Here is a 24053-nt window from a genome sequence, read left to right as displayed (position 1 = left end):
GAATGTCCTACGGATCTGATGTGGTTGCCATGGCAATCAGAGAAGGCCGGCGATGGAGGTAGGGGTTCGGAAGGAGGGAGAATATGGGCGGCAGTCGGGATTCTGGAGGTGGGAGAAGAGGCCGGGACGGCTGGATCGTGCGGGCTGCTGGGTCCTCTGGCCCGCACGTCCGGGCGGGGTTGCCACACCGGGCGTGCGGGTCGTGCCGTTGTGCGCGCGAACGTGGTCGTGCGGGCTGGTTGCTGTCCATGCCGCACGAGGCGTGCGGCACAACACCCACACACCGGACGTGTGGCAGTTATCCGGACCCTAAAATTTTGATGTTAGATTTTTAGGCATGACAATTTATATTAACGACATATTTCGTTTGTAAGCACGGCAATTTTCTAACAGAAAAAATAAACTGAGATGGTTTTGCAATGCTCATCAGCTAAACTTGCCATCCTCAAGCAACATAACGTGACCATGAAAAAAATTTGATTTGTCATGGTAAAAAATGTGACGTTGGATTTGTGGTGGAGACTACTGTAACATCCGTCCGGACGAGGCCGAAGGCGAACTCCTCTGTCCGGAAGCCGTGCCGGCGCCGGCACCGCCCACCCAACCCACCATGGCTTCGCTGCCGGATCTCCCACTTCCACCCCATTCAGACCCATCACCCTTCCACAAGGGAGCACGCGGCTGTCTCGCAGACCCCGGCGAAGCCCCGGAGCCCTCGCCCCTCGTGCGGCTCCTCCGGGCAATCGATCGACATCTGCTGACCCCTTGGGAGGTCAGGTCAGTGGGCGATTTTTCTTCTCCTCTGTATGTATTCCTCGCAAGCTGCACTTCTGCCTAATTAAACTGAATTTCTCCACTCGGATCGACGCGTTTGTAGGCCGGAAGGTGCTCCACTGCTTCCTAAAAGCGCATAGAGCTATCCCAACTTGCTTTGATGAATCCAATCGAATCAAATTGGTGTGTCGCCTTGAGCACTTTTTCTCTGGGAACCAATGCTTGACTTTTCTGCTAGTAAATCATTGGGCCACCACAAATGGAAGACAAGGATGTGGCGCCACTGTTCTTTTGTTTAGTTATTAATCATAAGCCTAACATCATGTGTATTCCTCTGCCCAGTCGTCAAGTCAGTGGAAAAAACAATACAATCATGTACGGCTCCACCAAACCTGAAGACGATATTTTGGGTAGGGGCTTTCGGCGCAATTTCTGCTCAGAAAAAAAGATGAAAAGCGCGTTGCTTGTGCCTTACTAGATGGACCAGAGAACTTACTGGAAGACAAACACAAACCCTTGAAGCAACCACCACATCACTTGTGAAATCACACATAGAGAAGCTCGCCGGCGAGAGACCCATGGAGGCTGCTGTTGTCACCGTTTCCACGGGGGTGATGAAGCCCCTCCTGTCCAAGCTCTTCAAGCTGCTGCTGGAGGAGCACGGGAAGCTCAAAGGCGTCCGCCATGACGCCAAGTTCATAGGAGACGAGCTTCGCAGCATGAAGGCTGCACTGGAGGTGCTTGCGGATGAAGAACAACTCGAACCTGCGATGAGAATTTGGCGGGATGATGTACGTGAGCTTTCTTATGACATGGAGGATTGCATTGATGTCTTTGTGGCTCATGTCGACCATGAGCCCGATGGGCGTACCACACTCAAGAAGTTCGTTGACATGTTGAAGAAGCCGAAACATCGCCATCAGACTGCTAGTGAGATAGTTAAACTCAAGGCCCGTGCAACTCAGGCAAGCGAGAGGCACAAGAGGTATAATATTATCCGGCCAACACCTTGCATTAGCTCTTGTTCCATTGACCCCCGGCTGCCGGCGCTTTACGCGGAGGTTGATGAACTTGTCGGCATTGATGGTCCTAAGGACGATATCATCGACTGGTTTCAGTGGGAGGCTACTTCTACACAGCCTCAAGTGCTGTCTATTGTTGGTTCTGGCGGTCTTGGCAAGACTACTCTAGCAAACCAAGTCTATCATGCAATGGAAAGCCATTTTTCATGTGCAGCGTTTGTGTCGGTTTCTCGAAATCCTGATATGAGAAAGACTCTAAGAGATATTGCTGGAGGAGTGGGGTTCTCAGACTACACACTGGATGATCATGTGCAACAACTGATCAGTAAACTCAGGCAATATCTTAAAGACGAAAGGTAATCCTGCTCACCTATTATAATGTATGTGACTGCCTAGAAAAATAGACAAATAATGTACTCCCTCCGTTCCTAAATATAAGTCTTTGTAGAGATTCCACTATAAACTACATGGATGTATATAGATGCATTTTAAGTGTGGATTCATTCATTTTGCTCCGTATGTAGTCCACCTAGTGAAATCTCTACAAAGACTTACATTTAGGAACGGAGGGAGTATGTGATTGTTTCTAGGATTTCTACATGTTATTTCTAGAAGGGCCTTCACTTTTAATATATGTTGTTTCAAAGGTCATGAACAAAGATGCAATTTAGCAATAATTTTATGTCGCTAACTTAGTAATCCTTCTTCGTTTAAAACTTTAAGCATTCTTCCCGATATTACTATTTATTTTATGCCGTCAAACCTGATTCATCGATTTCGATCTGTTTGGTTTGCATCTCGTGTATCGTTCTGCTGTTCCAAGGAGATCCACCGGAGGGCACAGATTCACATATGTTGGCCAACTCCTGCTGCACCTATATGTCGGTTCAGTTTGCATGCCTCCACTGTCATCACTCAATTACAGTCTATACTCAAATGTCTTGCCCATCTAATCTTTCGCCTATTTCGCCGTAAGATTTTGTAGAGGAATTGCTCCTCTCTCTTTGTAACTTGCAAATACATGCATATTTGGAGCTAGAATCTCAGGTCATTTTACCAGATTAATTAATTGCTATAATTGGGAACATATAATGTAAACTTCTGTATCTGCTAAAATTGACCGGTAACTTCTGGAATTCTGCTTTACCCAAGCTTGTACACGAAACAGTGGAAGTGCTTCCTGCAATGCAGTCAACATGAAGATTTCAGTTACTATTAGAGGTGGCATCCCTATAAATACACAACTGCTATTTTATTTAGGTACTAGGTTTGACTCTGATAGGATTCTAACACTTGACAAGTTATCATGTGCTGTCGAATAAAACACAGTATTAAACAACAGTATTGTATCTTCAGTGTTTAAAAATTGCAACACTCTGTTGACAGTCTTAAGTAATATCTAGCTGCATTTAATTAATGTTAATGCTCTATGCAATTTCTAATTAGCTTTACAGGATTTAAATACATATTTGTTAAAATCATTTTGTAGGTACTTTGTTGTAATTGATGATGTGTGGAGCGCGGACGCATGGGAAACTATCAGGCTTGTATTATTGAATAATAACCATGGGAGTAGAATTATCACTACAACACGTAATACTGAAGTCGCATCATGTTGTTCTTCGGGTGGTGGTCATGTTTATAGAATGGAACCCCTTGCGTTTGATGACTCCAAAAGGTTGTTTTTTAGAAGAGCATTTGGTCCTGAGGATTTATGCTATCCTCATCTGGAAAAAGTCTCTAATGAGATATTAAGAAAATGTTCTGGCCTACCATTGGCTATTATTACTGTGTCTAGTTTGTTGGCTGATCAGCATGCAGAAGATGAATGGAAGAGAGTGTTAGCTGCTATTGGTTCTGCACTTGCAAATGATTCTGGTGCTGATAAGATGACAAAGATATTATCTCTGAGCTACTTTGATCTTCCTCACCATCTGAGAGCCTGTTTGTTGTACTTGAGTATATTTCCAGAAGATTCTGCTATCTGGAAACAACATTTGATACATAAATGGATTGCTGAAGGATTCATTCATGAGAAACAAGGGCGAAGTCGATATGAAATAGGTGAGACTTATTTTAACGAGCTTATTAATAGAAGCTTGATCCAACCGGTTGGTGCAACATTTAGCCAGGTAGAGTCATGCCAAGTTCATGATATCATTCTGGATTTCATCACATGCAAAGCTGCCGAAGAGAATTTTGTCACTAAATTCAGTGATGTAGAGGATGGGCACAATTCATGTTACAGAGTCCGGAGGCTTCTTGTCGGGAATAACAGTAATGAAAAGGTTGCCATATCAGCCCCGATTCTCTCTCATGTTCGGTCCCTCATTATATATGCACATGCTCCTCAAGTTTCTTTGTTGACTTTCCCAGTTCTTCGTGTCTTGGACCTAGGAAAGTGCTGGTGGTTAGAAGATCATCATGTTGCAAATATTGAAAAGCTGCTTCTTCTGAAGTACCAGTGCCTTGCAAATGTTACACTCCTCCCAAAAAAATTTGGAGAACTGCAGTACTTGGAAACACTGGGCATAGCAAATACCAGAATTCTAGAAATGCCATTAGCTGTTACAAGCCTTCAACGGCTGGCCAGTCTAAATGTTCATTACCACATTAGTTTTCCGGATGGAATGATTGGTAAGATGCAAAGCTTGGAAGATATAGAGACGCTTGGTGTCCACTCCTATGAACAAGGGAAATCACTACAAGAATTCAGCCAGCTAACCAAGATGAGGAGGTTGAAAGTACAGCTGGGGATGTTTGAATTGTGGGAAGGAACAGGTCAAATTGAGGACCTTCACGGTTACTTGGGAACATTAGTATCTTCATGCAACCTTCGTCATCTAAATATATCCAAGCTAAGCTCGGATGTCTTAGCTGTCAAAACTTACTTTCCACTGTCACTGGAGTCGTGGTGCCCGACTACTCCCTGCAGCCTTCAGGAGCTTCACATAACATACTGTTACATTGACAAGGTTCCAAACTGGATGAGCTTGCTTCGCAATCTTAGAGAATTAGAAATCTATGTCGTCAGTGTGAGACCAGAAGATGTTAGAATCCTTGGATCAATACCAACTTTGCTTATCCTCAAACTAAAGACTTTCAATGGCACCGATGGAAGAATTCTCATTCATGGGTTCAGCAATTTGAAATATTTCCATTTGGAACTCCTTTATTGTGGGACCTCACTGGAGTTTGAAGAGGGATCAATGCCAAGGCTTGAGCACCTGGAGCTGGAGTTCCGTGTGCATCAGATGGATTGCCTGAATGGTTCTCTCAATTTCGGTATCCAACACCTCTCTGCCCTCCGCAAAGTTGAGGTCTGTATTTTTGGCAACTTTGGCAACAAAGACAATGCGATGGCAGGTCTGGAATGTTGCTTTGGCAAATCCATTGGAATCCTTATTGAAGCTGACATTGAGATGCTTCCCAATTGTTCCAGTTTCCTTTTACAATATGGAAATGTAGCATACGGAAACGTGGCCTGCGAACATTACACAAAAATGGTAAGTTCTCTACTAGAATCGGTAGCATTGGTTACTTCGGTTCATCCTCTTAATTTTCTACTCACCACTTTATTTCTTTCTTCCATGCCGCAAAATTTTGGCCAGCCGTTACTGAAGTATCACCAAAGAAGTAGCCATGGACAGGGGCACTGGAAGCTAGCTATCCATGTGCCAGAACCATAAGTTGGTTGGGACATATTATGGGTTTCAGCTCTAGCCTACCCCAACTTGTTTGGGACTAAAGGCTTTTTTTGTTGTTGTTGTTTAATAGTTAAATAAATCTGTATTTGTCACCATGTTTCGGCTTTGCTTTCGTTTTTCTTCTGCTATATGAGTATTTTATTCTGGTGTTTCAAAACAGGTGGAGACAGAGTATGAGAAAGAAGATGAAGCAGGACGAGGAAAAGTTGGAAGTGCAGGAGCACCCCACTGGCATGTGGGAACAAATTACTTTCGAGTGTCATTTGGTTAAAAAAAAGTGACACTCGAAAGTAATTTGGGTGTTCATTTGGTTAATATTCCGCAAAAAAAAAGTGTCATTTGGTTAATACACAAACACGTAAGTTCTCGAGCCCGAACTCCCTCAAAGGCGTGTTCCTCGGGGCGATGACCTCAGTGTATCTGCAAGTGCGCTCAAGGACAGCACCGGAGGAGTCCACAATCCACACTAGAGAGAAGCAGCCACGTCGCAGCGTGGAGCTGGTAGCATCATGCAGAGCTCAGGGTGCTGCTTCGCCAGATGGGGATCGTCGAAGAGGACTTCTTGAGCTTTATTGGAGAGAGTTTGATCACCTTCTTTCCGAGCCCCAAGTGGCCGAGTTTGGTGGCTCTGCCTGGTTGGTCATTTCGTTGACAACCAACTGGGGGAGACTGTGTCGCCACCGCGGCCACCAGGGTAGGCAAGCTCAATAAATCTTGTAAAGGCCTGGTCAGTTATATGCTGCTCTACTTTGGTTGCTGGATGATCAAGTAGCTAATTAAAGCCTTGGTATTTTCCAATCAAGATTTCCTTTGGTTGTAATCATTAAGCGTGCTACGCCGTGTTGAATATAGACTTCGGGCCTGTAGACTCCTACAGTGTGAAAGTGGTTCTTACTGCAGCAGTTGCAAATGCTTGTTTTTTTCTGCTCTGTGTTGGTGCAGGTTTTTGCTGTAGCCGCCCCAGCTCTGGTGTGCAGGTTTGTGCTGGTTGCAAGACAAATTGATTAGCCTGCAAGTAATAAGAGCCAGGAGGCGGGAGCGGATGTTTGAGTTTTCAAGTTTTTTTTTAACCATGCAGGAGGACTGCATGTATAATCTTTATCTTTACCTAATCTTTACCTACTAATAAATCACGCATCGCTTCTGGTGGTACGTCATAAAAACAACCCTCGAAGTTGGCAATAATTACCCACCAATGCCACCCGTAAGTGGCAAAAACGATTCGTTTTTAATTTCTAATATCGCTCCAGGGTTCTGTTATTAAAGGTGGATACGATATAATAGCACCAAACAACCCTCGAAGTTGGCAATAATTACCCACCAATGCCACCCGTAAGTGGCAAAAACGATTCGTTTTTAATTTCTAATATCGCTCCAGGGTTCTGTTATTAAAGGTGGATACAATATAATAGCGCCAACGCATGAGCAGCGCGATGGCTGAGGCAACGATGCTCCACACAGGAGACCAGGGTTTGATCCCTGGTTCTCACGCTTTTTCTCTTTCTTTTTACCAAGCGCAGTAATGGGCCAGCCCATGTGCGGGTCGTGGCGCCCCCTGTTTTCTATATCTTTTTTTTATTTCTATTTTGTTTTTCCCTAAATATTAATTTCGGATTGATGGCGCCCCCTATGTTTTATTTCTTTTTACTTTTTTATTTCTGTTTTGGTTTTTTATCTCAAAATTAATTTCGGATTTCCAAAATATCAAACAATTGCGAGTTCTGAAAAAAAGTAGGAAAATGGTAAACTGTTTGTGAATTTAAAAAATATTCTAAAAATCAAAAAATGTTCATGACTTAAAAAATTGCTCACAAATTATAAACAAATCACGATTTCTAATGATTTCATGAAATAAAAAATGTTCATGATTTTTTTAAATGAGCCAATATTCAAAGCATATTCAGGAATTTAAAAATCATGTCCATCAGCTTTTAGAAAATGTTCACAAAAATTAAAACACATCCGTAAATAATGAACAAAACTAATTGTAGGTTCCATAAAGGTTTTATTAGGAGATCTATATAGCTCGTTTTATGATTTTATTTAGTCCTTCGCGTTGGGTAAAAAAGGGTTTTCGTGTTTTGTACAACGCTGAACCCAACAAAATTGACATAACTTTGTAAGGGTTTGTTTTTGTAAGCTATATTAAAATGACTAAATGTCTATTTTGCTTCCATACACAGTTATGCTTATTTTCATATCACAATAGTGGTTATGGTAAACACCGCTACGCTAAGTCCAGACGAGACACTTTATTTATCAGTATAGCTCAGGCAGGGTCCGTCAATGCAGTTTGCTCAGCCACAAAATATTTTGTTGTGACGCCTTAAAAAATCAAGTCTTGATGAGCATCATATTGTTCGTTTTTGAAATTACATTTTAAAAGTGTCTTATCGCATCATGACATGATTTGTATATACTTTGTGAATTTGATTCATACTTTTTTATATCTACCACACATGTATAACTTGATAGTTTTTTTCCGTTGCAAGGCACGGGCATTTCCAAAAATGTTCGCTAAATCAAAAAAAGTTCGTCAAATTCAATAACTATTCCACCCAATTTCTAAATATTTTCATCGATTATAGAATGTTTGCCAGTTCAGGAAAATTGCTTAAAAATGTTCACAATTTTTAAAAAATGTTTGTAAATAGCAAAAAATATTCATAAATTGAAAAAATGTTCTTGATTGTAGAAAATGTTCAGAAATTTGTAATAGTATGTTGTTTGCGATTTCAAATATGTGCATGAGTTTAACAAATTGTTCATAATTTCAAAATGTTCATGATTTCGAGAAATTGAGAGAGATATTGTATCTCGGTGATGCAACGAAATGTGATCATGACCATTTGAAATTATAATTTTTTTTCTCCCGTTGCAACGCACGGGCCCTTTTGCTAGTTAATAATAAAACAAATTGGGTTTCTTTCGTCCGTCATGACATTTTTCAGAAAAATCCCTCTATTTCAGAGAATTCAACCCACAGTCCTGTTTTAAGTTAAAACGAATCTTTTTTTTCTTCATATTTTACACAAAAGTCCCTGTGCTTTGTTGAAATCAACCCGCAGTCTGGATTTAAGTCACACCCGAACCGTTATTTTACATTTTCCGAAAAAACCCTAATGTTTTAGGTAATTCATCCGCGGATCATATTTAAGTCAAACAATGTTTTTTTTAAATCATCCATATCTTTTAAACCGTAACTCCGATTTGAACATGTTATATATGAAATTTGATTAGAAAAATATGTAGAATATGAATATGAGATTATTTTAACCTGTTAAGTATTTTTAAATATTATTTTGGAATATATTTAAGTTAAATAAATGATTTTCTAAATTATCCGTATCTTTTAAACCGTAACTTCGATTTTAACATATTATATATGAAATTTTATTAGAAAAATATGTGGAATCTAAATATGATGTTAATTTTACCTGTTAAATATTTTTAAAATATTATTTTGGGAGCAAACTTATAATTTATAGCATAAGACCCGTTTTCCTTTCGTACCGACGGCGACCCGGATTGCAAATAAACACCCCACTATAACAATATAGGGAAAAGAAATTATCTATAACTATATATGCATACCTCTGAAAAATGTCGCAGGGGAAAACAACAGATTTCTCATCGCGCGCGCGCGCGCGCGAGAGAGAGAGAGAGAGAGAGAGAGGGAGGGAGGGAGGGAGAGGGAGGGAGGAGAGAGGGAGAGAGAGACGCCTTAGGGTTAAACATATTTCAACACGTTTTTTTGTTTTGTGTGAACACCGAGGCCATCGCCGGCGAGGGTGAGAAGAAGGATAAGCGGCAACACAAATATGATGCCTCGTAAAAATAAAGGAGATGGATCTATTGTAGTCTTAGGTGATTGTTATTGGGTTAAGAGTGTGTGTTATGTTTTCTCTCCTATTGCAACGCACAGGCTCTTTTGCTAGTATTAAGAAAGAGAGGAAAAATACAACCGCCCACTAGTCCACATGATCCGGTTTACAACATCCAAACGACCATAAACTCAAGACTAAAGCAACAAACCAAGGCTGCAACAAAATGACCAAAACTAGAAGCATCTGCTAGTGGAGAACAAAACGACTCATGCCCTCATGGTTAAATTGGACATCTAGCGGGCTTTTGACACGATGTCCTGGGAATTTCTTATCAAGTTGCTCAAGGCTCGAGGTGTGGGCCGGAGGGTGATAGACATGCTGGCAGCTCTGCTTCGCTCCTCCACCACCAATATCCTTGTCAATGGGGAGCTATCGGACAACATTAGCCACAGAAGGGGCCTACGACAGGGAGACCCCCTATCACCCCTCCTGTTTGTCATCGTCATGGACTGCTTGGCGGCAATGTTCGACCAGGCTGTGCAGCTACGGATACTTGGCCCCATTGGACACCAAAATCTGCCCTTCAGAACATCGCTTTACGCGGACGACACTGTGTTTTTCATCAATCCGAGAGCGTGTGAAATCCAGGCGGTCAGGAGCATGTTGCTGCTATTTGGGGACGCCACAAGACTCAAGTGCAATTTTTCCAAGTCATCAGTCACGCCCATATACTGTGACGGGGTGGGTGTTGGGTCGATCCTTCAAGGCCTGGAATGTTCGGTCAAGCCTTTCCCCTGTCAATATTTGGGCATGCCCATCTCAGACTCAAAATTGAAAAAAGGGGAACTACAACCGGTGTGTGATAAAATCCTAGGAAGGATGAAGGGGTGGAAACTGGCCCTGTTAAGTCTGGACGGGAGGTTGGACTTGGTTAAGAAGGTCTTGTCAGCAATGCCAATCTTCCAAATGATTGCAATTCATATGCCAACCTGCCTCGAGAAGATGATCGACAAGGTCAGGAGAGGGTTTCTTTGGGAAAGCAAGGAAGAGGCCACTAGTGGCAAATGCTTGGTAAACTGGAAAAGGGTATGTCGCCCAACTGAATTTGGTGGCCTAGGGATCATAAATCTTGCGGCGCAGAGTATTGCGCTCCGTGCCAGGTGGCTTTGGCAAACGTGGACTGATGGGAGTAAACCGTGGCTTGGTCTGGACATGCCTATCGACCCGAAGGTCAGGGTAATGGAGAGCGAATTTCCTTCTGGAAGGAACCATGGCACAACGGCGTCAGCCTCCAGAACACCTACCCGACGTTGTTCGCGCACTGCACCAGGAAAAACTTAACAGTTGCACGGGCGCTGTTGGATAGAAGGTGGATCAAGCACCTCAAGCAAAACCTGACAGTTGAGGCAACGCGGGAGTTCACTGCACTTTGGGCGGAGGTAAATCACATGGAGCAAGGCAGTGGGCTGGACACCGTCTCTTGGAGATGGACAAACGATGGCATCTACACAGCATGATCGGCATACTCTATACAATTTGAGGGCTGCTCCAGAGTGGGTTTTCAGACTTTCGTTTGGAAATCAGACGCTCCCGGCAAATGCAAAATCTTTGGGTGGCTGGCTCTGCTTGGAAGGTGCAATGGGGCCGATGTGCTGGCCAGAAAGGGATGGCCGCATGGTCCGACATGCGTGCTTTGCGCGGGGCAACCCGAGGTCTTGGTTCACTTGTTGGCTGCTTGTCCTTACACTGTCGACGTATGGAAGTCAACGCTGCAACACTGGGGGCTCCCGGCCACTTCGGCGCCATCGCAAGCAACCACATCGTTGTTGGGATGGATAGAAGAGTCCACGGCAACAATGCCGACCTGCAAAAAGAAGGCCTGGAGTTCACTGATTCAGATGGTATGGTGGGTTATATGGAAGGAGCGCAATGCCCGGATCTTCCAGAACAACTATGCGTCAAGGGAGGTGACGGTCGGGCGGCTGATCGAAGATGCCGGAATATGGACACTGGCAGGCAGGCGATTAGTTAACACCCTTATGCATAGACCCAGGGAACCAGACTAAAACACCTAGACAAGGCATGGGTCTGGTGTCTCGGTCACCCCTGGTGGCCCTGTGGAGTTGTAACATTGTAAGCTTAACTGTTGTATGTATGTCTTCCACCCCCGAATGTCAATGAAAAGCTGCTCTGATGGCATTTTTGTCAAAAAACGACCCATGCTCGCTTCTGCCCATAGCTTGGTAGCAGCGATAACTTGATCAAAGATCTTCATCATCGGCATGTGAGAATTCTCATAAACCCTACCATTCCTCTCCCGACATATGCTCCAGGTGATCAACAACACCAAGGTGTTCAGAGAGTTTTTTTTGGATCCTTGAACTCTAGCTCTGGCATCTTGCCACCACTCTTCTAAAGTTCGATCAGGCTGAAGCAAGACTCCATTTATCCTGGCCCAATGAAGGACCAAACTCCATAAAATTGAGATTACACTGCAGCCCCAAAACAAATGGTGTGCAGTTTCCTGAACCGCATTACAGAAGCTGCAAAAGTCATGGTGTGGAAGTCCTCGCTTAGCTAGGAAATCAGCCGTCCATACACGACCTCTAACAACCAGCCAAAGGAAAAGCTTGCATTTCAAAGGTGCCCAAGATTTCCAAATTGTGCATGCCGTGCTACAAATGGTCGAGGTGCTAAAGTGAGCCATGTAGACCGATTTTGTCGTGAACTCACCCTTGGAATCCCAAGTCCAAGTCCACTTATCCTCCATTCCTTGCACCAAGTGAACTTCTGAAACAATCTCCCACAAAGCCAAAACCTGGTGGAATGTGCTAATGGTAATTTGTTCCTTAATATCCTTAATCCATGCTCCATTAATCATGGCTTCAGCCACTGTTTTTCTAGTTCTAACAACCATTGGAACTGCCTGAAATACATCAGGTGTGACCTCCTCCACGACCGCTCCATGAACCCATCTATCGGTCCAGAAGAAACATCTAGACCCATCCCCTAACTGAACCCGCGCCACTGCATTGAAAAGTTACCTCTCCGGCTTTTCCACGGGATCCAACAAGATGTTCCAAGCGCGATTCTCCGCGGATCTAGCCTTCCATGCCCAACGCAGCCAAAGAGCCGAATTCACAATCTCAAGGTCCAACACACCTAAACCCCCGGTTTCCTTAGGACGGCAGATTTGCTTCCAACTGACCAAACATTGTCCTCCATTAACAGCATCACTTCCTCTCCATAAGAAGGCTCTGCGTATCTTATCAATCGCTAAACACCCATGGCAGGTGGTCTAGGGACATTAAGTGGAATATTGGAATTGCTGATAGAACTACCTGAACAAGTATCAAATGACCACTCAGTTGGAGGAAGCCAATGCGCCAAAGACCCAACCTGCTCCTAAGCTTGTCAATGAGACACTGGAAGTCTTCTTTGCGGAGTTTCTTGAGACTCAAGGGCAGCCCTGATAGCTAATCGGCAACTTTTCAACCTTACAACTAAGGATGTTACCTAAGGCTTCAATCTGATCTTCCTCACAAAATATAGAGGACAACGAGCTCTTGCTAAGATTGCATCGAAATCCTGATGAACAACTGAAAATATTCAACAATAGTTTAGTTGCAGCAACCTACTCACTTTTAGCCTTCAAAAATAGGATAACATCATCAGCGTATATGGACATACGTTGGGGGATAGAGTGTCTATTGCTGAAGGGCTCCAAAATGCCACTTTGTTCAGCCTTATCAAAAAGTTTGCAAAGAGTTTTCATGTTATTCATATATCGTTTGAGTGCTGGGGTAGACTTGACCATAATTTGTATGAGTACAAATCAAAGAAAATTTAATTAGTACTATGCAATTTCCTTTGTTTGTAACCCATGTGAGCATCAACAATGCCTCTCCAGCCCATTCTCGGTTGCAAAGGTTCGTCGAATGATTAATCTGGGTGTTTCCTCTTAGGGTAATGTTTATACCCGGCGCACCGGCCGAACACTCGGCCGGACTCATGTGCGTCGTGGATCCTATGCGATCCAGCCACCCTATGCTAAGCCACGTGTTCTGCCAGGCCGCACCCACCGCTAAAGCATTTTTCTTATCCTCTCACGTGTATACCATCTATCGCCACTCATTTTCCCCCAATCTATGTTTGTTGCCGCTTCCCAGCCCCCAGCTTCTCGCCGCCGTCGAGCCGAACAACGCTCCTCCTTTAATCCTACCCCAAATCAGCAATGGCTGCTAGCTGAGAGGCAAGCCAGGCGCGAGGGCGTCATGCTTGGGAGGTTGAGCGGAGCTGGGGGGAGGGAGGGGGGCATCTTCGCATGCTCGACCCCCAGATGACGCCGATGCTCTTTTTTCACCAACTCCTGGTGGCCTACCGCCCAAGGCAACTACGGCCACGGCGTGCTGCGTCCGACGGCGCCAAATGCTGGGACTAGCGGCATGGAATGCTTCAACCATGGTTTTTTGCAGATGATGGAATAGACGCTCATAGCGACTGGGCGACTGGCGATGGAGACGGTGTTTTCTTGGCTGGAACTAGATTGTTTTGCTGGAAACAACTCCAACATTTGCTCCACCATATCCTGTTTTTGCTGGATCCTGCAAACTTTTTTTGCTACCACCATCCTTGTTTGCTGGACCGGTGCTCTTTTTTGCTTCCACCGTGTTTTGTTTTTGTTGGATTCAGCCAACTCTTTTGCTATCATCATCCTTTGTTTGCTGGAACCGGGCATCATATTTGTTTCCACCGTGTTCTGTTTTTGCTGGATCAAACCTTTTTTTTCTACCACCATCCGCGTCGAAGGCGTGGTTTTTGTTGGATTTGTTGTTTGTTTTTGCTGGAACCAGCAATGTTGGGTGGCGAGATGCCGAGGTGATGGGTTTGATGGGACCGGCGAGGCCTTTTTACTTCGACCAACAACGTTCTTTTGCTGGATCGAATTTTTTCTTTTGCTGCAACGGCCGTTAGAGGAGCTACACCTAAACGGCGGGGGAAGCAGAGCCAGCAATGGTGGAGCTGCGGCCAGCGGCGCTCCGCAGCACACTGGTGGTTCGTGACGCGGTGGGGGACAGGGGAGTGGCGAGTTGGGTGTGCTATGAGATGCGACACAACGGGGGGATTATTACAGCAAGATCCGTGAGGTTGAAGATGCTTAGAGCCTAGAGGGTGAATCAGATGGTTCACAATAATTGCATTGTACTGCTGCGGGTAGACCAGCCCAATTTGGGCCAGTCGACTGGCGCCTATCAGTCGCCTTCCTCTTACTGCGGACAATCTCAAATTGCCATAATGAACGTGTTTTTAACGGAACCAACTTCAATGCCTTTTGTAGGTTATCACGACTTCACGAGGGCTACATAATGGATCCATATGTGATGATATCTTCAACTTGCAAAGGATCATTCACCTAAGACCTTTGGGTGCAATCATTGGGAGATTGTAGCACTAGATACACTCAACCGAAATAGATGACAGTCTAGTAATAAGTTATGTATTTGTAATCATTTACTACCTCTGTCCTGGTTTATAAGTCCCCTTTGATTTTCCCCAAATTTTGACTAAATATTTAACTAACAAAAATATTAATGCATGTCATAAAAAATTATATAGTTGGATTCGTATTTAAACATACTTTTCAATTATATTATTTTTATGACATGCATTAACATTTTGTTAGTTAAATTAAAGGTCAAAATCTGGCACATAATACAATGGGGACTCATAAACTACTCCTCCGTTCCTAAATACTCCAGGTAGTCCATTTGAAATATCTAATCACAAGTAACGTTGCCGGCAATACTCAAAAGCTAGTCTCGATAGTCAAGATACCCAAAATTTGGCTATGGTGGTTATCAATGCAATGGCAAGGAGTAGACAAAGATGTCGTCGAGGTTACCGTCCTTGCTTACGGTTGAGGGTGTCAAAATTGTTGAGCGGTTGTTGTCGATGACGAGTCCGTGGCGAATATGAGCGGTGGTGATGTTGATGTCGAACCGTACCTATATAGCCTAAACACAATAGGACACGGGAACCACAACTCAAATTCTCAAAACAAAACGTGTCAAAATTGTCGGAGTTGATAGCGGGTAAGCGATGTTGGTGGTTGCGGAAAGCAGTGGTGGTATGGAGAAGTGTACGTGGACACCGGAACAAAATTTGGCGAAATTTAGGCGGGAAACCGAGCGGTGGATGGAAGTGATGCTGTTAGGGGCAGGATGTCCGGGCTTGAGGGCGGATGTCTGGGGGTCGGGCCGGATGTCCGGGCTCTGGATCCGTGGACGAACTCGATGAACCCCGCGTGGAAAGGTCAAATCTGGGGCAAAATTCGGAAGATTTCGTGGATGGAAATTGGGGAATAGATGGGGGAAAGCTAGATCTACCTGCTACACAAAATCTGCGGATCAAATCCAACAAAACTTCATCACAAAAAAAATTGGGGGACTATTTTTGTGGGGAAATTTCGAATTTGGGACAAAATCAACAAAACAAGGCTAGAAAACGAAGAGGGGATGCTCCAAAATCGTGATCAACGTGTCTCATGATACCAAGATGGTGTAGGGTAGAACCCTAGTTGCCCGATCTTTCACGAAAGGAGCGGATCTCAACGAGGAACACGAAGAACACGAAGGAAAACGCAAGGGAAAACACAAGAGAATCACTCAAACCAACAAGATTTGGTCACACATATGCTAGATCCTCGAAACATACAGAGACACACGATCCGAATCCAACAAAGGACGATGCAAGAGGCACGTTCTTCTCCGAGAGGAGGTCTTGAGGGTCTTCCCGATTGGGGTCTTGAATCCACTTGGGGGATCTTCTCCGTAGAGGTCGTGAACTTCTGACAAGGGGATCAAGTGGAGAGCAAAGCTTCTCAATGAGATACTACTTTGCTAACCCTAGAAAGAGGAAGGAGGAAGAGTATATATAGTCTAGATGGGCGAAGGGGTACATGGGCCTTGACCCTTCACCGTGCGCAGACAGATGTGGCCGGACGTCCGGACGTCGGGCCGGATGTCCGGGCCTTCCCGAGGGGCCGGATGTCCGGGCTGGCGGGGTCGGCCTCGGTGCTCTCTGGATAGGCGGTGTCCGGATTTCCGGGCTGTCCGCCGGATGTTTGGGCCTTGTAGACTTGGTCGCAGGTCCTTTGCTGCAGGCGACACCTCCAGGGGCCGGATGTCCGGGTCCTGGGAGCTGTTCTTGACTCCTTCCGTTGGTTCTCTTCCTCCATGAACTTGGGGACTTGTCCATCTTCACGTGCATCTTCGGGAGGGTCCTCTTGGTACCTAATCATGCACAACATTTCGGACTTAGGTAGTAGCCATGTCTCGAGTGGATCATATGTGATATCACTAAGGAGAGAAGTCACCTTGGTCTCAAGAGCTCTAGCTCGTGCTCGTGTCATAGGTCTTTTTGACACTTGGTGAGACGATGATAGGTCCATGGGTATGACCATAGGATGCTCCGCATCATCTTCCCTCCCTTGGGAAAGATCCGACCTCGGATTGAAATCCACATCACCATGGTACGGGAAGAGATCTTTTACGTTGAAGATGTCGCTCACGGAGTACTTATCGCGTGGGATGTCGATCTTGTAGGCGTTGTTGTTGTAGCGTTCAAGCACCTTGAAGGGTCCATCGGCTCGTGGCAGAAGTTTGCCTTGCGTTTGTTGGGGAAGCGTTCCTTGCGAAGGTGTAGCCACGCAAGATCTCCAATGTTGAATATCATGGGTTGCTTGTTGATGTTGAGCTTGGTCATGAGTCGTTGTACTTGGCGCTCGATGGTGTGCCTTGTATCTTCATGCATCTTCTTGAGGTAGTTCACTCGGGCACTCGCGTCCATATTGATGCGCTCTTGTAGTGGTAGAGGAAGAATGTCCAATGGGGACAACGGGTTGAAACCATAGACAACTTTGAAAGGGGACTTGTCGGTAGTCGAATGCCTTGCGCGGTTGTAGGCGTACTCGGCAATGGGTAGGCATTCCTCCCACTCCTTGATGTTCCTCTTGATCAACACACGTAGTAGAGTGGAGAGTGTTCGGTTCGTCACCTCCGTTTGGCCGTTGGTTTGAGGGTGGTATGCTAAAGAGAACAAGAGCTTGATTCCGATCTTGGCGCATAAGGTCTTCTAAAAATAACTCAAGAACTTGACATCGCGGTCCGAGACAATCGTCTTTGGCACTCCATGAAGTTGCAAGATTTCCCTACAAAAAAGAACCATCGTCTATCTTGTTGCATGGTATGAAATATGCCATTTTAGAGAATCGGTCCATAACAACAAACACAGAATCCTTTCCATTTCTAGTTCTAGGCAAACCAAGCACAAAATCCATGCTAATATCTTCCCATGGGTGGTGTGGAATTGGGAGAGGCATATAAATATCATGAGATTGAGCTTTGGACTTAGCTTTGTGACATGTCGAACATCGGTTGGTGAAACATGAGACGTCGCGCAACATCTTGGGCCAAAAATTGTTCTTGGAGAGTGTGGTGAATGTCTTATCACATCCAAAGTGTCCCATTAGTCCTCCTCGATCTGGGAGATTCTTGCAAAAGTAACAAATGAAGAGAAGACTTGGGGATGCATAGTTTGTTAGCTCTCATAAGATAATCATCTTTGATGTAATAGCGTTCCCAAGATGTATGTATTAAACATTTGGCATAAGGAATAGCAAAAGTAGGATCATGCGCATACAAGTCTTTAATGTGCTCAAAACCAATGACATTCAATTCAAGTTTGTTGACAAGCATGCATATGTGGGAAAGAGCATACGCCACAACATTTTACTTACCTTTGATGTATTTTATGACATAAGGAAATGACTTGATGAACTCACTCCACTTAGAATGACGCTTGTTCAACTTAGTTTGACCCTTAAGGTACTTAAGCATTTCATGGTCGGTATGAATGAAAAATTCATGAGGGCGAAGATAATGTTCCCATTCATGCAAAACTCGCACTAAAGCATATAGCTCTTTATCATAGATGGGGTAATTAAGTTGCACTCCGGAAAGTTTTTCGCTAAAGTAAGCAATGGGGCTCTTCTCTTGCATTAACACACCTCCTATGCCATTACCACTAGCATCACAATGAATCTCAAAGGGTTTGTTAAAGTTGGGTAATGCAAGAACGGGAGCATGAATAAGCAAATTCTTAAGCTCATTAAATTTGGGGTCTTGAGATGGTCCCCAAATGAATGGTGCATTCTTCTTACTCAAAGCATGTAAAGGAGATGCAACAGTGCTAAAGTCCATAACAAATCTATGGTAGAAACCGGCTAGACCAAGGAAACTTCACACTTGTTGCAAGTTGGTCGGTTGGGGCCAAGTTTTAATAGCATTGATCTTAGATTCATCTACATGAACACCCTTAGGAGACACAAAGAAACCCAAGAAAACAAGCTTATCAACACCAAAAAGGCATTTCTCCATATTAGCATGAAGGCACTCTTTCCTAAGGGTTTGCAACACGGTTCTAAGATGGGTGACATGATCTTTGAGGGATTTGCTAAAGACAAGAATGTCGTCGAAATAGACCTCAACAAATACACCAATATAGGGTCGAAGAACAAAATGCATGACTCGCATGAAAGTTCCGGGTGCTTTGGATAAACCCATTGGCATAACTAGCCTTGCATATAGGCCAAATTATGTCTTAAATGCGGTTTTCCATTCATCACCTTCTTGGATGCGTATTTGATAGTAGCCACTCTTAAGACAATCTTAGAGAAAATGGTGGCTCCGCTAAGCTCATCTAGCATATCATCTAGGCATGGAATGGGGTAACGATAATGCACAGTAATAGCATTGTTAGGACGACAATCGGAACACATGTGAAATCTACCATCTTTCTTGGGAACAAGGATTACCGGTACGACACATGGGCTCAAACTTTCTCATACATGGTCGTTGTCGATGAGTTGTTGTACTTGTCGTTGGATCTCCTTGGTTTCCTAGAGGTTGACGTGGTAGGGAGCCTTGTTAGAAAAGGGTGCTCCAGGGATGAGTTCGATTCGGTGCTCAATGCCTTGCAGTGGAGGTAGACCTGGAGGTAGCTCGTCGAGGAATACATCTTGGAATTCCTGCAAAAGAGAAGATAACACTAAAGGTAGATTGTGAGAGGTGTTAGTTTTTAGTGCCTCGTCCTTGCACAAAAGGACACAGTGCATAACACTTGATGGGTTCTCACACACTTCTCTCGTCTCACTTTTGGTGGCAAATAGGACTAGGTTCTTCTTGTCGCTCATCGTGGAGGCACTCAATTTGGGATTTTGGTGCTCACTCTCTTTTTGGTGGTTCGCTCTCTCGCTATTGTCTCCATGATGGGTGGCTTGCTTGTCGGCGATCACTTGACTTGGGGACATAGGTTGTAGAATGTACTCCTTTCCTTTAATCTTGAAGCTATAGTGATTTGTACGCCTGTTGTGGATGACACCTCGGTCAAATTGCCTTGGCCATCCAAGAAGGAGGTGGCAAACGGACATCAAAACAACATCACACTCCAAAGTTTCTTCGTAAGCTCCAATCTTGACGGAAACTTGTATTGTATGCTCGACTTGGGTAGTGCTTGAGTCGCTTAGACATTCAACTTTGTAGGGGTGAGGGTGCTTCATCTTCACCAATTGGAGCTTGGAGCATAGTTCTTCACTTGCCAAGTTATGACAACTCCCTCCGTCGATGATGACCTTCACGGACCTTCCATTGATGCCGACCTTGGTGTGGAAGATATGGCATCTTTGATATTCATCTTGTTGATGTTGAAGAGCCAAGACCTTGGAGACAACGAGAGCGGGGCTCAAATCCTCATCACAAAAGACTTGATCATCTTCATCTTCATTCACGCGCCGGTGCATGGCCACTTGCTCAAGGGCTTCCATATCCTCTTCACTCATGGAGTCATATGTTCCGTCGTCGTTGAGGATCATGGTGCGCTTGTTGGTACACTCAAAGGACTTGTGGCCTCAGTCGCTGCATGTGAAGCACTTGATAGAACTTGTCTTGACGGTCTCATCAGTTGGAGTTGTAGATGATGAAGCTCTCGGCTTGAAGTTTCTTGTAGTAGGAGGACGACTTGAGGTTGTCGAAGTTTTCTTGTAACTTGACTTGTCACCGGTGCTTGTAGATGGCTTGGTTGAGGTAGAATTTCTCGGAGTCATTGAAGCTTGGGTGTTGGAGAAGCCGTAGCTCTTGGAAGAGTACTTGGCATACTTTAATTCATCTTGCACTTGACGTTCCGCTTTGGTAGCTTGGTGCACTAGCTCAATGAGGTTCGAGTATGGTTGGAAGTCGGCTATCTTCTTGATAGGATGATTGAGTCTATTCAAGAAACGTGCCATAGTTTGCTCATCATCTTCCGTGACACTGGCTCTTATCATGGCAATCTCCATTTCCTTGTAGTACTCTTCAACGCTCTTTGTTCGTTGCTTGAGTAGTTGGACTTTCTTGAAGAGGTCGCGGTTGTAGTAGGTTAGCACGAAACGTGCTCTCAGGACATCCTTCATTTGCGCCCAAGTTGTGATGGGTGGTTCACCTCTTGCCTCTCGGCGCTCAATGACTTGTTCCCACCAAATGAGGACGTAATCTTGGAACTCAAGGGATGCCATAGCGATCTTCTTCTCTTCCTCATAGTTGTGCAAGTGGAAGATTTTGTCAACCTTCAATGCCCATGAAAGGTACTCTTCGGGATCATTGCTTTCGGAAAACAAGGGCATGGTGAACTTTAGCCTGCCGTAGCGTTGCTCTTCATTGTGTTGGGGTCGAGGGCGATGACGTCCTTGACGAGGAGGATTGTCTCCCTCAACTTGCTCTTGTCGTGGAGCATTTCCATTGTCTTCATGCTCTTGGTGAACTTGAGGTTCTTGTCTAGCTTGTGGAGGGGCTTGTCGAGCTTGTGGAGGAGCTTGAGGAACTTGACGATGCACTCGTGATTGATAAATCCTCTCTTGAACTTCATTGCGAAGTGCTTCTTCTTGTTCGTGCCTATGGCCATTGCGTTTGGCAACGGCGCGACTTGTGTCATGGAGTGCACGTTGCACCTCAAGTGCTTAAGCTTCTTGCCGTTGTTGTTCTTTACGTTGTGCCTCGGCATCTTGTTCGTCTTGGTGTTGCCGCACTCGCTCTTCTTCTTGTTGTCGTAGACATTGCCGTTCTTGTGCTTGCGCAAATGTAGTTTGATTTTGGCGATGCCGATGTGCTTGCTCGTCAAGCTGTTCTTGTGTAGGATTGCGGTGTAGAGGATTGCGGTTTGCTTGATGGTCTTGGCGCACGGCTCATCGATAAGTGTTTGATGTTGGAGTACTTGAGCCAGATATGGTGTCGTCGGAGTGTCGACTTGAGCGGCTCCGTCTTGAGTAGGACGATGAGGTAGATGAGTGGTTGACCAACAAGGCACGAACCTCGTCCATTCTTGCATTGCTCTCTTGTTTTTGTTCGTCGAGATTGTTGTCGAAGTAGTCTCTTGTACGTTGCTCGGAGAGTCGCAAGTCGGTGGCGAGGTGGTCGATGCGGTCGCTCATTTCTTGTTGTTCTTGATGCAAAGCTTGTTGTGCACAAAAAGGTGACTCTTGGTGATGTAGGAAGTCATGTCGTCGTCTTGCTAGATGAAGAGTGGGTTGGTAGAAGAACTTGGCCTATCCATCATTCCAAGAAAATATGTGAGTGGGAGAAAGAGAAGATTGTACCTTGACCGATGTTGAAGAGGGATCAATGATCACTGATGTCTACTATGCAACCTTCTTCTTGTAGACGCTGTTGGGCCTCCAAGTGCAGAGGTTTGTAGGACAGTAGCAAATTTCCCTCAAGTGGATGACCTAAGGTTTATCAATCCGTGGGAGGCGTAGGATGAAGATGGTCTCTCTCAAACAACCCTGCAACCAAATAACAAAGAGTCTCTTGTGTCCCCAACACACCCAATACAATGGTAAATTGTATAGGTGCACTAGTTCGGCGAAGAGATGGTGATACAAGTGCAATATGGATGGTAGATAAAGGTTTTTATAATCTGAAAATATAAAAAAGGAAGGTAGCAAGTGGTAAAAGTGAGCGGAAACGGTATTGCAATGCTTCGAAACAAGGCCTAGAGTTCATACTTTCACTAGTGCAAATTCTCTCAACAATAATAACATATTGGATCATATAAAAATCCCTCAACATGCAACAAAGAGTCACTCCAAAGTCACTAATAGCAGAGAACAAAAGAAGAGATTATGGTAGGGTATGAAAGCACCTCAAAGTTATTCTTTCCGATCAATCCATTGGGCTATTCCTATAAGTGTCACAAACAACCCCAGACTTTGTAGTAAAATAGCACCTTAAGACACAAATCAAGAAAAACCCTAATGTCACCTAGATACTCCAATGCCACCAAAAGTATCCGCGGGTTTGATTATACGATATGCATCACACAATCTCAGATTCATCTATTCAACCAACACAAAGAACTTCAAAGAGTGCCCCAAAGTTTCAATTGGAGAGTCAATATGAAAACGTGTGCCAACCCCTCTGCATAAGTTCACAAGGTTATTGAACCCACAAGTTGATCCCCAAAACATACATCAAGTAGATCACGTGAATATCCTATTGTCACCACATATAAGAACATGCAAGACATACATCAAGTGTTCTCAAATCCTTAAAGACTCAATCCGATAAGATAACTTCAAAGGGAAAACTCAATCCATTACAAGAAGATAGAGGAGGAGAAACATCATATGATCCAACTATAATAGCAAAGCTCGCGATCCATCAAGATCGTGGCAAATCATGAACACGAGAGAAAGAGATCAAACACATAGCTACTGGTACATACCCTCAGCCCCGAGGGTGAACTACTGCCTCCTTGTCATGGAGAGCACCGGGATGATGAAGATGGCCACCGGTGATGGATCCCCCTCTAGCAGGGTGCCGGAACAGGGTCCCGATTGTTTTTTGTGGCTATAGAGGCTTGCGGCGGCGGAACTCCTTATCTAGATTTCTTTTTGGGGGTTTCTGTATTTATAGGAATTTTTGGCGTCGGTTTCATGTCAGGGGGGTCTCCAAGTCAGCCACGAGGTAGGGGGCGCGCCCAAGGGGGTAGGACGCGCCCTCCACCCTCGTGGATGACTCGGGACTCTTCTGGCCCAACTATTTTGCTTCGGGGGCTTCTTCTGGTCCATAAAAATCATCGGGAATTTTCAGCTCATTTGGACCCCGTTTGATATTCCTTTTCTGTAAAACTCAAAAACAAGGAAAAAAAAATAGAATCTGGCATTGGGCTCTAGGTTAATAGGTTAGTCCAAAAAATCATATAAAACATCATGTAAATGCATATAAAACATCCTAGATGGATAATATAATAGCATGGAACAATCAAAAATTATAGATACATTGGAGACGTATCAAGCATCCCCAAGCTTAATTCCTGCTCGTCCTCGAGTAGGTAAATGATGAAAACAGAATTTTCGATGTGGAATGCTACCTAACATGTTTATCAATGTAATGTTCTTTATTGTGGTAAGAATATTCAGATCCATAAGATTCAAAAAAAGGTTTAATATTGACATAAAAACAATAATACTTCAAGCATACTAATAAAGCAATCATGTTTTCTCAAAATAACATGGCCAAAGAAAGCTATCCCTACAAAATCATGTAGTCTCGCTATGCTCCATCTTCATCACACAAAATATTCAAATCATGAACAACCCCGGTTTCAGCCAAGCAATTGTTTCATACTTTAGT

The 24053-nt window shown here is 44.3% G+C and overlaps 1 pseudogene; it reads left to right on the top strand.

The window, feature by feature from the left end:
* The first annotated feature begins 595 nt into the window (after positions 1 to 595).
* Positions 596 to 6387, top strand: LOC123111609 (disease resistance protein RGA5-like; annotated as a pseudogene).
* The last annotated feature ends 17666 nt before the right edge of the window (positions 6388 to 24053 follow it).

This window comes from Triticum aestivum, chromosome 1B (genome assembly GCF_018294505.1).
Source record: "Triticum aestivum cultivar Chinese Spring chromosome 1B, IWGSC CS RefSeq v2.1, whole genome shotgun sequence".
Classification (NCBI taxonomy): domain Eukaryota; kingdom Viridiplantae; phylum Streptophyta; class Magnoliopsida; order Poales; family Poaceae; genus Triticum; species Triticum aestivum.
The sequence above is the reverse complement of the archived record's forward strand: the minus strand, read 5'-3'. Positions and strand labels throughout refer to the sequence as shown.